Below are 13337 nucleotides of genomic sequence, written 5' to 3' on the forward strand. Positions count from 1 at the left end.
CTTTAGCCTAAGTTTTCAGAAAAGTATACAGGCGACTCCAAACTCTTTAGCCTAAGTTTTCAGAAAAGTATACCATGTAGCCAGCAATAAGAGGTCTAAACACAAACTTTGGATAAAAATCTATTGGGCAGAAAATTTTATTTCAAACATTGGCTTAAACCTGACATGTACGGGAAATATTATTTGGTCAAAGCTAATTAATCACTGGTCAACGATCGATCGACCGCTATTAGTCCCAGGTAGGGACTAATAATATTTTTATGAATGCCACGCATAAATACCTAGATAAGTAACTAATTCCTCGAAGAAACCATTCAAATCACACTAAATTAATAATCGTTTCTTGAATTCAAAGTGTAAATACGTGGTTCTAGGGATATTATAGAAAGCAATGCAGTGCTAAGTACTTTTCGAATCATTTTTAATATTTCCAAGTGTGGATGAAGGAAATTATTGATGCTCATAATTTGAAGAATATGCATTATTTAGAGGAGATTCTCTTATGTCATCGCTTAACAAGAAAAAACCACATAAACTCATATTGGGTGCATTTGTTGATATTAGATTATGATGCAATTGATCATTAGTACATAATATTTACTGTTTGGTTTTTGCTAAAATATTATTTTTAATAAAAATCTTTATCAACCACAAGATAAATGCCACCTCCTCCTCATGCTTTGTAAATAATTGTATTTTTCATTAAAGAATATTATAATTGTATTTTTCATTAAAAAATCTAATCAGTTACCCCATGGGGTGATATTCATTTGGCATTCCATGTCCCTATCAAAATTATTTTTGTAATGCCTGCCACGATATCTGACATAGTGATAAACAATGCAAACATTTTCATATTTCTATTATCAGATGGGTCAATGCTCCCATAAATGGTGGAAGGTATGAAAATAGTAACTCTAGATTGCTATGGAAAAATAAATGATGCTCATGGATAAAAAAAAGTGAAATGAATAATGTGGTTTAAAATCTTATTTGTCTAGTAAGTGTGCTCTTGGATAAAAAACCAATGAAATGAATAATGCGATCTAAAATTTTATTTGTCCAGTAAGTAGTGTTGGATTTTGAGTTATAGATTGAAATTTGTGAACTTAGGTTTTTACTAATATAGAGGTAAATTACAAATTTTTAACTTAATGGCGTATATACTTTGTCTCCTAATTTGTACTTGTAAGTCTCCTGAAGTAAATACATGGTCTACAAATTGTTAATTTAATGGTGTATATACTTTGTCTCCTTATTTGTATTTGTAACTCTCGAGGAAGTAAATACATGGTCTACAAATTATTGACAAAATGGTGTATATACTTTGTCTCCTTATTTGTATTTGTAACTCTTGAGGAGGAAATACATGGTCATAATTATTCAGTTATGAAAAGTATAACACAATTCCATGATGAATTCTAGTTATTCTAAGAGATTGTAACGCTCAGGGAGGAAATATAGGGTCATAATTATTCAGTGATGAAATGTATATCACAAGTTAGAAATGAATTTTAGTTGTGGTAATAGTTTAAAAGTTTTCGTATAATTTTGTATAAATTGTAGTGATTGTATTAGAGGAAATTTCAACCTAAAATTAGCCTCCTAAGGGAAAATAATTAAATAATAAAACAGGAGTTATGAATTTTTGAGGGAAAAGAATAAAACTACATATTTTTATTGTATTTTTTTTAATCTCCTTATACATTTACTCAAATTTCAAGCGTATACACTCGCTGGATGCGGAATTAAATTATCCATCCAATGAGTACCCATTATGAATACTTGTGAAAATACCTACATTGATAAAAATTGAGGATCTATTAAAAAACATGTTCAACTCATTTTTTTAATGTGTCTTTCAATTTTAATCAATATGGGTCTTCTCAAAAATATGCATAATGGGTGCTCGTTGGACACGGAATTTAATTCTTCATCCAATGACTATCTACACTTGATATTTGAATAAAGCTATAAGGACATAAGCCAAAAGTATAATTTAAAAAAAAAGAGTTTTTTTTTTCTATTTTTTTCTAAAATATTTACATTTGCCTTTTTTTAAATTTAAAGGATTTTGATTGGTTTTCATATTATGTACATAGAAATTTCATGGGCACTTCTAGGCTCGAATTTCCTCTAATTTTTTTTTTTTTACATTGGTGTTAATCCTTAATGCTTAAGTTTGTTAATTTTTTTCTCTTTCATACTTTCAAATTATTTTTCTCTATGTTAGAAACTAAATTTGAACAACTAGTGAAAAGTCTAGATGTTATTGTTGCAATTCGTGGTTGTCTTATGCATCATTTTTCCGAAGTATATGAAATGTTTCTGAAAGTTGTAGGTTTTAACCCCATATAGAAATTACCTGCATACGAATTCTAAAACACAGAAAATAAACAATGAGATAGCATAACACATAAAACACATATACATAGAGATTTTCCCCTGGATCCCAAAACCAGGACTACCAGCTTGATTTTTCATTATATTCCTTTCAATGTTATAATACATATTTATACATGCTGAAGCATCCAATACCATGGACCGAAAACCAGCGCGTCCAAAAAACTTGTGCGAAAATCATGCACAAAACCATAGGTGGGTCTGCCTAACGTAACATAGGGTCCAAAACCAAAATTTTCCAGGGCGCTGCCTCCAACCCCATAAAGTGGGGTTACGGGTATGCCTCAAACCTCCTATGACCACCCCCTCGCTACATAATCGACGCAATGAAGGGGGGATCCTCCCCTCCTCTAACCACCTGGTTAACTACGTGGGATAGTCGTGGAAAGAATATAACACAACCCAACATTCTCCCACTTGTTGTTTTCTTTCCACAAGGGGCCACAAGAGAGCTTAGTCATTTTTCCAGCCCTGCAATGCCCATTGTTTCTCTACACCAAGAGAACTTCTCAGAGCTCACAGATTTTGTCAATGCATCTGTAGTATTCTTCAAAGTGTCCACGTTTACCAATGACACCTTTTTGTCTTCCATCATATCCTTCACAAAATGATATTGAACATCAATGTGCTTTGTCTTTGAATGATATGCGGGGTTCTTTGCCAAGAAAATTGCACTTTTGGCTATCACAGTCTATCCGTATAGCTCCCTGTACTAACCCCATACTTGAACACAATATCTGCAACCAAACTTCTTCCTTGCTTGCATGAGTGGTTGCCATGTATTCTGCCTTTATAGTTGATAGTGCCACTTCAGATTGTTTCTTACTCATCCAATTGACTGCATGTCCAAATAGGTTAAACACATACCCACTTGTAGATCTTCTTTGATCTATATCTCCAACCCAGTCTACATCAACAAAACCATGAATATCCAATACTTTGTCCAATCCTAGTCTTCCTTGGTAGCACAAACCATCATCACTATTTCCATGCAAATACCCAAAAACCTGCTTCATTTCTATCCAATGCTCATTTCCTGGTTTTGACATAAACCTGCTCAATACTCCCACTACATGGGTAATGTCTGGTCTAGTACAGACCATTACATACGTCAGGCTACCGACTACACTTGCATATGGAACATGGGACATGTAATCTTCCTCTTCTTGTGTCTTGGGACACTGTTCAACAGATAACCTCACACCTATAGGAATAGGAACCTTCACCGGTTTACTATCCTGCATATTAAAGCTCTGTAGTATTGTCTCGACATACTTCCTCTGGTTTAACTAGACCTTCCTCTTTGCCCGTTCTCTTTTAATTTCCATGCCCGAAATATAGTTTGGAGCACCAATATCTTTCATGTCGAATTTGGAGGACAATTGCATCTTCAAATCCTGGATAATTTCTTTGTCATTTCCAACCAGCAACATATCATCCACATAGAAGACTAGATAAATAACATGGTCACCAATTAATTTAAAATACACACAGTGATCTGTATTACTTTTGGTGAAGCCAAGTCCCCGTATAAATGTATCAAATTTCTGATACCACATCCTTGGTGACTATTTTAACCCATACAAAAAATTCTTTATCTTGCATACTAGTTCTTTCCTACCCTTCACCACAAAGCCTTCAGGTTGCTTCATGTAGATTTCCTCTTCGAGATCCCCATGATGAAATGTTGTCTTCACGTCCATCTATTTACCTCAAAATCAAAAGCAACAACAATAGATAAAAGTAATCTAATAGAAGTTACCTTGGCAACAGGAGAAAAAATATCACCAAAATCAATTCCCGGCACCTGGGAATAACCTTTTGCTACCAACCGAGCTTTGTATTTCTCCGCCTTTCCTTCTGCATTTGTATTCTTCTTGAACACCCATTTGCTGCCAATGGGTTTCCTTCCAGTCAGCAACTCCACTAGATCCCAAGCCTCAAGTTTGTGCAAAGATGCCATTTCATCAACCTTGGCCTCTTTCTAGAGTTTTCCATCCTCTGAATCTACTGCTTCCTTCACAATTATGGGATCATCATCACTAATAGATAAAGAAAAATTTGAATAGAAAGTAGATGGACTATACCTTTTTGGCTGCCTTCCTTCTCAAACTAATCTTCTTACACCCGGAGTTTGTGGCTCTTCATCTTCTGATTCCTCCTCTGCTGTAGAATCTAATTCTTCCTCCTTTAGCTCAAACTCTATCTTCTCGGGTTCCTTTCATTGGACTTCATGTTTAATAACATATTTCACCTCTCTGAACACCACATCTCGGTTGTACACAACCTTCCTTGTTGCTGGGTTCCAAAGCTTATAACCCTTTAAACCATCCTTATACCCAATAAAGATGCACTTTTTAGATTTACTATCCAACTTGGTTCATTCCTCCGTTGGAACATGTAACCTATTAACCAACGGTGATGAAGGTGATGACGGTGATGAAGGTGACCTATTAACCAGGTAACATTCAATATCCACCGCCTCAGCCCAGAATTCCTATCCTAACCTGGCACCACTGAGCATGCTTCTTGCCCTTTCCATCAACATCTTATTCATTCTTTCTGCAACTCCATTTTTCTGAGGTCTATATGGAGTAGTCTTCTGCCGTGCTATACCACACTTCTTACAGAATTATTCAAATTCCTTGCTGCAAAACTCTCCACCATTATCTATCCTCATCACCTTTATCTTCTTCTCTGTTTGATTTTCCCCGACAGCCTTAAATTCTTTAAACCTGTCAAAGGCTTCAGATTTCTTCTTAAGGAAATATATCCATGTATTCCTTGAGAAGTCATCTATAAATGATACATAGTACACAGACTTACCCAGTGATGGAACCTTCACAGATCCAAACACATCACTATGCACAAGTTCTAATATCTATTTCACCCTCTTACTACCAGAGGGGAAACTCACCTAATTCTGCTTCCCATACACACAATTTTCACAGAAATCAAAATCTAGAGAGCTATTACTCATACCTTTTACCATACCTTTACCATGAAGTATCCAAAGGCCCTTTTCTCCAATATGTCCAAGTCTTTGATTCCACAACATGGTCTTCTCTCCAGAGACCACTAGATTTTCTGCTCCACTTTCAGGAACCATAGAACTGTTGCACCCATCAACAACAGCGCTACCTTGCAACTTGTACAGTGTTCCAATCCGAACTCCCTGCATCAATACTAGTGCTCCCCGAACCATTTTGCAGGTATCCTTCCCGAACACTGCTTTTACACCTGCATAATCCAACTTGCTTATAGAAATCATATTTCTTGCCAATGCAGGAATATGCAGAACACCCGGAAGTGTTCTAACCCTTCCACCTTGCAACTTCAACTTTACTTTTCCACGACCAACAATTCTAGCCTTCTTGTTTTCCCCCAAGAAGACATCACCACCATCAAATTTCTCATACTCGCAAAACCATTCTTTATCAGGAGTGAAGTGAAAGGATGCACCTGAGTCAATCAACCATGCCTCATGATCTACATGTGTACTTGAAGAAGGCAAGTACACATCCCCACCTTCATCTGAGGTGATTTTCGCCTTTGCATAAGGAGGATCATCAGATCCCTTTCCTTTGTCAGGAGCTTTAGATTTACAGTCCCTTTTGTAGTGCACTTCCTTTCCGCATTTCCAGCACACCACCTTTATAGGTTTTCCTAGATATTTAGATCTCCCTCTAGATTTAGATCTCCCACTCGATGACTTATTTTTGTTTCTATTTTGGGACCATCCTCGTACAGACAAGGCATCACCATTGTGGCTCTCCATATTTTTCTGTCTCATGTCCTCTGTCAGCAAGGATGAGACTATTTCATCAAACTGCGAGGCAGTCACATTGCTACCTATTGCAATAACTAGACTATCCCACGAATTTGGTAGAGAACACAACAAACGGATGCACTTATTTTCATCTGAAATTTTAATATCAACAGATGATAACTGACTTACCACAGTATTAAATGCATTCAGATGCTCTGTCACTGAGTCTCCATCTTTTATCCTTGGATTATACAGCTTTTTCCGTAGGAACAATTTATTCACCAGAGACTTAGATTGGTACAAAGTCCCTAACTTGTCCCACAAAGCCTTCATTGTAGCTTCCCCTGATACATTCAGCAATACTGAATCTGAGACACACAATCGTATTGTGCTCTTTGCATTCCGATCCAACTTCTTCCATTCTTCATTGGACACTCCCGTTGCTTTAGTACACGGATCTATTGTGATCCACTTATCTTTATCCACCAACAGATCCTCCATCTTGAGTTTCCACAACTCAAAACTCTAACCATTAAATTTCTCGATCTCTATCTTTCCACTGCTCACCATATTCTTTCACCAACAGAATCGATCTCGCAGATCTCCCACTAAACAGGGTCTACGACAAGCTCGAGCGAAACCCCTCAGCAACAAAGGCATCCCCTTGAAGCCAAAACAACTCTGATACCAAATGTAAGTTTTAACCCCGTACAGAAATTACCTGCATACGAATTCTAAATCATAGAAAATAAACAATGCGAGAGCATAACACATAAAACACATATACGCAGAAATTTTCCCCTAGATCCCAATACCGGGACTACTAGCTTGATTTTTCATTATATTCCTTTCAATGTTATGATACATATTTATACATGCCAAAGCATCCAATACCATGGACCGAAAACCATCGCCTCCAAAAACATGTGCGAAAATCATGCACAAAACCATAAGTGGGTCCACCCAACCTAACATAGGGTCCAAAACCAAAATTTTTAGGAGTGCTGCCCTAGACTCGATAAAGTGAGGTTACTGCTACGCCTCAAATCCCCTGTGCCCCCCCCCTACACAATCGGCGCAACGAAGTGGGGCTCCGACCCCCCCTCTAACCCCCTAGTTAACTGCGTGGGCTAGTCGTGGAAAGAATATAACACAACCCAACAAAAATTGTGAAATATGTCATTTTTTTATGAAGCACACCATTTATTTAATATGGATTTCACAAACATAATTAGAAAAATTCTTTTCTAGTTGAGTGCTAACCACTAAATTTCTCAATACAATTTTAAGTCAGTTGCTTGCAAAATTTACAAAGATAGAGATTTGGAATCTTCAAATTGGAGGATTTCATTATATATATATATATATATATATATATATATATATATATATATATACATATATAGATATAGATATATAGATATATAGATATATATGTATATGTATGTATGTATATCTATATATATCATGCAGGGATCACACCCAGCCTGGGTCACACCACCCCTTAATATGGATAAATGTTTTCCCACTAGGTTAAAAACTTATGACTTTTACACCACAAAGTGTCATAATAGAAAACCTTGTGACCATCTGCTCTATAGACTAATACTTATTTTTAATATCAATATCAAAATAGAAATTTATATATACATTTGTCTAAGTAATAGTTTATAATAACATATATATATCGTGTATTTTTCATTTATCTATTTTAGAAATTTTATTAAAATTTATTTTTACCATTATTTTTTAAAAATATTTAAAATTAATTGTTGCAAGATAATCACAAAAAGGTTATTAATCCTTCATCAATTATATCTTCCATTTATCAACTTTAGCGGACCATGCCCCAAGAGATGAAATATAATAGTGTGTCCATATTTAACAAGATGAGCTGCAATGCAGCAAGTCCCTCTCATACTTGAAGTGACTTAGTTGAGCTCAAGCACAAGATTTTTTTCTCAAACTCTACTTGCAACACATTTCCTTCACCTTAGTTCACTGTGTTGAGCTCAAGCTTTAAGGGCTAGAATCCGTGACACGATCACTAGTGGCAACGTTACTTGGTGCATCTTGAGGGCAACTTGACCACATTAACAAAATTTTACCTTCATGCGTATGCTCTAGTAGATGTCAAACATGAATAGCCAAAAAATCCAAGAACATAAATCACTGGCTGCAAAATTTTCAAGTACAATAGATGCCATTGCGAACAACCAAAAGCTGGACTCAAAAAAAATCTTAGAGATCAACGTATCTAGATTACATGTTTCACCATCTATTCTTTCCCCTAATATTCTTTATAGAAAGTGTGGATTGGCTATGATAGTTAGCATCAAGTCCTATCATGGGGAAAAAATGATAGAAATGAATTCTTAAGCCTAAAGTGTAAGCATAAAACCTACTAGATCATCGTAATTTCTTTGGTGTGTTCAAAGAACTATGCGTTGAATCCTGGTACATGTAAAGTCCAACTTGTCGCTAATCACATAAACTAATCGCGGTAACAACAAACCTGGTTAACCTAGTCCAACAATACAAATCCCTTCTGAGGGATTATACAAAATGCATTTAGTTAGCATGGGCAGTGGACGACACAGAAAATTTTAAGGATGGAAATTTATTTTAAAGTTTCAAAACCTTGGCGAATCTCACTAGTACATGATATGAAATTTGTAAAATGTTTGGAAATTTTTTTAAAAAGTATTCAAGTTTCTAATAATTTAATATAATCTCTATTTAAAATTGTTGCGATTTTTAAGGCAAAATAATTTTATCCTATAAAATTTGGGTGAGTAAGATTTAATAAAAATGTAAATTAATGATTCCTTTTTTTTGAAAAAACATGGAAAATTAGCCCACTTGCGAATATTAGCCCCTAAAATTTTCCCTGGTGGAGGATCACTGTAGACTTTATGAACGTAGAATAATTATGATATTTGCAGGGATACATCAATACATGTTGCTTTTCTCTCAATTAAATCAACAATGCTTGGAGGACATGGAGAAACAATAAAATGGACTTTGAGATGACAAAAAATTAAAATTTTTCTCATTTGACCAAATCACTGAGTACATACTTATCACTGAGTACTTGCTTGACAAAATTTCTATTATATTCATTGAAAAAGAAAGGATTAAATTGACAACATAACGAATCAAGAGATATCTACAAAAATAGTTTTAAAAAATGTGTATTCCACGTTCTTTAGCCACCTGAAATGTAATTATTCAATGAAAAGTTGCTGCAAGTTCAAAAATGAGGGTAAGTTGCTTTGTATTTTGTCTGCATGGTTACATGTAGGACTAGTGGATAAGGGTTTTCATTACTCCAAACCAAATTTCAAAACACAAGGATGAAATTTAGATGTGATTGATTGGATAGAATATTGAAGCAAGAAATTGTATGGTTTCTATTTTTGTACACTAAGGACTGGTGAAGATGATTAAATCTTTAATGGGAAAAAATGGAAACTGAAAAATGTGTTGTGGCACTATTTGTAAGGTGTGTTCATGCCTTGAATTTCTAGTTGTTCTGATACATATCTGAATAAGTATCTTGTTTGCTTTCAGTGTCTTCAAATAATCATTCCACCATTAAGAGCAAGGGAAGCAATAATCATTACTAGGAAATCAAATTTAGTCACTGTTACGTTCATAAAGAATCACTAGCCGAGGATTACAAGGTCAAAAACATGTTACTACAATATAGAATTAAACATGGAAATTCAAATTAGTGCAATATTTCTAAGATCAACAAATATTTAAGTACTAATGCTTACACTTCCATCAAATGAAAGCGGAGGAGTGAAAGTAGGGGTTTATGTAGTAAATTTTTGGCAGTATCTGAAAGCTAAATCAGTTTTTAAGAATATGAACATGCTCCCATTGCAAATGAGTAAGCATTGTATGTTAACTACACTATTATACATGGTGTGGAGAAAACATTTGACTCTTTCAAACACCTTACACCAAAAAGAACCAAACAATTCAGGCTACCATGGATTTGACCAAAGAGTGCGTTTGGTGGTAGTATGTTTTCGTTATGAAAAATGTTTATAATGTCCTTTTGTTGCTATGTTTGTTATTTTTACAAATATAATAATGTCTTTTTCATTATCGCCAAAGTATAAATCCTTAGAAGGGTTTTGGGCGATTTCAATGCGAGCTTAAAAGGATGCATTGTGGTGGAAACCAATTTGAGATCGAGAGCTAGTACCAACAGATCCAGTTGCAACAAAAGCCTCTCTTATGAGACTACTTATAAGGGATCAACATTCTCCACTGGCACATATTTTTCCACTTGCCTTAGCCTTCCTATGTAAGGTTCAATTATTTCTTGGTTAGTCTTTGAGGGCTTATAGTTTGTTGATGCATGTTTTCTTGAAAATGTTTCCCAAATTGAGTATTGTCACCTCGGAATTATGCTAGCACATGGGAAAGTGGTCCCTCCAGGCCTCTTTCTCTGGCAAGCTTCCATTTATTTTTGATTTCTTAATTCTCTTACAAAGACTATTGCCAAAAAAATCATAGCAACAGTGAACACCTATTAATGGCATAAGGTGTTGAAGGGGAATCGTAAGTACAAGAGGGAAAGTCTAGGCTTGTGTGACCCAATAATCTCTAGTTTAATCCTAGGGAGAATATTTAGGGATGTTAATTAGAATTAGTCTAAGATCAAGGCTTTGTGGGCTTATTTATCATACAAAATAAAAATCACGATAAGGTGCAAATTCAAATCCAGAAGTATACAAATTGTATAAAGTATATAAAATTTGATTTCAGGAACTTGTCAGTCTATTGGTTCACGTGAGCTATTGTTCTACCCCTAAATCAAAAGGCTAAATTGAACATCTCACAATCCCATTAAATGATATCTTGTGCTGGTAAACTATCCAAACCCTCTTTATAATGGATATATATAGTTTTGACAATACAACTAGTCTTTTATAAACAACCATTTTTAGTCAATAAAAAAATAGAGGAAGCAATGAGCATGCAATTGGATGATAAAAAATCATTAATAATTAGGCATATAAATCAAAACTAGAAATTACATTGACAATGTTTCGAATTAAAACAATGGAGTTGAACCTCCTCTCTTTTCTTTACTCTCTTTACACAAACACATAGAAAGTATTAGTGTGACAAACAATAAATGAATAGAAAAAGGATTGTTTTCATAACACAAAAATGGAAATCCATTTCTTAGCATGCATGTGACTCTACAAAGGTAATGATTGCAGTTGTAGCTATGGAAGCACTACAAACACATATCACAAAAACAAAGAAATTGGACACAATAATAACTATAGACAGAATCTTGTTGTTCCTTCTTGTCATTCAACATTTTTCTAAATCAGTTGTTTCAATTTTATTCTACCATAGTTAGAGATAGAAACAAACATCATTTGACCAAATCTCTGAGTACTTTCTTAAGAAACATTATGTTATATTCATTGAAAAAAATGGATTAAATTGACAACAGAACAAATCAAGAGAGATCTACCATAACAGTTTGATAAAATATATATTCCACATTCTTCATCCACATGAAATGAATATATTCAATGAAAATATCGTCCAAGCTCCAAAATCAAGGTTGTCTTATGTTGCTCCAAAATTACGCTATTAAGGTATTTTCTATAATGATTGTTCAAATTATTGAAAATGCTCCAACCTAACTACTACGATGACTATCCATTGCGTCAAGGATGGGTAGTGTCATTGGAGGGGTTGACAACGACATTCAGTGAAGCCATCTATAAAAGTCATGGGCATGTTGAGCTTTCATTGTTTGCAGGGGACTATTAGTTAGGAATAAAGAAACGAAGACTGTAAAGAAAAAATCACTCAAAAATAAATATCTTATTTAGGAAGAAACTTTTTTTGAGGATTACAATTTCTAGGGTGTTTATAACAGTACAAGAGAAGCACACTTTAAGGACAAATCAACAATATTAGAGAACATATATGTAGATATATTTGAATCATGGGAAAGACCTTATCTTGTTTAATTGTAACGCAAAAAAATCAATAGTCTACAAAACCAAGTTGATGGTTTACAAACCCTCCTCATTACCCTAAGATTGTCCAACTCTCCACTAGTTGCTATGGTTTCTAAGGAAATGTTGGCTAACTTATGAGAATATTAGCTCTGCTAAGGATACATCAATACTCAAGTACCTAACCAAGCATACTAAGGAGGGTTTCAGCTAAATTGAACTTAATGCTACCTTGCAATTTTGGAAATCTTCAGCCTTTTCTACAATTTGGGAAATCCAATAAATATAATTTTATTTGAAAAACATGAACCAATATTACCCATCGTCACCTTGGGTCTACAGTGAAGCAAAACAAGAAGTTGTGTCCTTCACCTTGGTGCTTTGATACGAGGCTTTACATTCACTTTGACTGATGCTTAGGGGCATCAATTTGTTAGTTTAATATGAACCCTTTCGTGTCTATGCCAAGATGATGGTCTTTATGTAAATGACAACAACAAATCCTATTATGGCGGAAAAATTGATAGAAGTGAAGTCGTAAGCCTGAAATGTAAGCAACAAACCTACTAGATCATAGAAATTTCTTAGGTGTGTTCAAATATCTTCTCTCTCATGCATGTACGTATATAAACAATGCCTTGGAAGAACTATGGGTTGAATCCTAGTAAAAAGCATTAATCTCATATATGTCGGTTCTTCCATCCTCATTAGTAGAGGAGAGGTACATGTTCCAAAAAAGATTAAACTTACACTTAGTTCTTAAGATAGACACTTTGGCCAAAAATAAAAATTATAATGGTTGGTGGAATTAAACGATGTTCAAAACTCTCGAATTATTTTTTAATTGTAGCTGAAATTGCAACACGCCAACACACTTGCATGGATTACAAGTGTCATTTACAACTGTCGCTTGTCTTATTTTTACTCCTAGTAGAATCCATCATCTTTTCTTGGTTCTTCTTAGCCATAATAGAGTCCATTTCCTCTTTCTCACTTGGAAGGGAGGGATAAGGAAGGGTAAGTCTCCGCTAGCTTTACCAGCCCAGCCAACACTAGAAATTCTCACCGATCCGACACATACCGAAGTGACTAGGTCCTTAGTTTTCCTAAGCCTCTTTCTAGTGCCTCCATGAGAAAATAATAAATTGTGAATGAGTGTG

This window comes from Pinus tabuliformis, chromosome 9, assembly GCF_031772625.1.
Source record: "Pinus tabuliformis cultivar Carrire ecotype Pingquan chromosome 9, CPIR1, whole genome shotgun sequence".
Classification (NCBI taxonomy): Eukaryota; Viridiplantae; Streptophyta; class Pinopsida; order Pinales; family Pinaceae; genus Pinus; species Pinus tabuliformis.